The 1,065-nt window shown below is 37.9% G+C and overlaps 1 protein-coding gene across 1 annotated transcript in view; it reads left to right on the forward strand.

Annotated features, from left to right (window-relative positions):
- The window catches only part of LOC107728420 (DNA replication licensing factor mcm5), an 11,574-nt gene that overhangs the window by 2,982 nt on the left and 7,527 nt on the right, over positions 1-1,065 (forward strand). The gene's annotated exons all lie outside the window — the stretch shown is intronic.

Below are 1,065 nucleotides of genomic sequence, written 5' to 3' on the forward strand. Positions count from 1 at the left end.
TTTTTTTTTTTTTTTGGTCTGTAAACTGTTAATGTGACTCCTTGAGTGCATGCATTCACTGCAATATGAATAGAATTCATTAGGAAGCCGTTCGAATGTCAACTAAAAATATTTCTAGGCAAAGCTGGAGCAGAACCATTGAGCATCTCTGAGCCACAGACAGCTGTGTTTTGTTATTGAATGAGTCTGTGTCTGAACTAATTTGAGAGTGATTCAATGGCTTAATAAAGACAGTTGGTGAATTGGAAACTGCATGCTACTCTTACTACTTTTACTGTGACTTTTTATGGCAGAAATAGTAGCATGTTAGTATGCGGTTCCAAATTCAACAAGTTACATGCTTAGTTTCTGAATGCATCAGCTGTTTTGAATGAATGGTTTGAATTAAGGGATGGTTCATCAAAATGTCCAAACTAGTATGTCTGTTAGGGCTGCACAATTAATCAAATGTGATTGTCATGCGCATTTTGATAGTAATGCCGGTTCTGTAATCAGCAGGAAATCATCATCACGTGCTTTCAGATGGAGCAGAATTCACTACACATAGCCGTAGTTCACAGACAAGTTACGCAGATAAATCGCTTGCGCGATTATGAAATCAATATATGAAGATATACCAGTGTTGAAGTCTCTGCATTGATGGGGAAGGCCATCCAACACGTTCATACAGTTCACAATGGTGAGTGAGGACTTTAAAACCAGTGATGAACCTCAGAGCTCCATGGTATACAGTGTCCAGTGCATGTAAACTTTGAGACGAAGCAAGCTATGTTTGCATAGCTTCTCAGTGGACTACGGCTCTGTGAAGTAAATGCTGCTCCATCTGAAAGCATGTGAAAATACCACATTTAATAACATATTTTTACAAAAATACAGTAACATAAAACAACTGAAATAACGAATCCTTTAAAATAAACCACAATCAATAACACATCAGGCAGAACATCTACAGCCAGATGTGACTGCCTCCAAGTCAGTTAACATCCTCTTAAAAGCGACCAATGAGACCAGCGTATTAATTTTCATAGATTTCTGTAATTTGTTCCATGAAGAGGGAGCAGCATA

Source organism: Sinocyclocheilus rhinocerous, unplaced genomic scaffold, assembly GCF_001515625.1.
Source record: "Sinocyclocheilus rhinocerous isolate Xijiao unplaced genomic scaffold, SAMN03320098_v1.1 scaffold463, whole genome shotgun sequence".
In the NCBI taxonomy this organism is placed as follows: Eukaryota; Metazoa; Chordata; class Actinopteri; order Cypriniformes; family Cyprinidae; genus Sinocyclocheilus; species Sinocyclocheilus rhinocerous.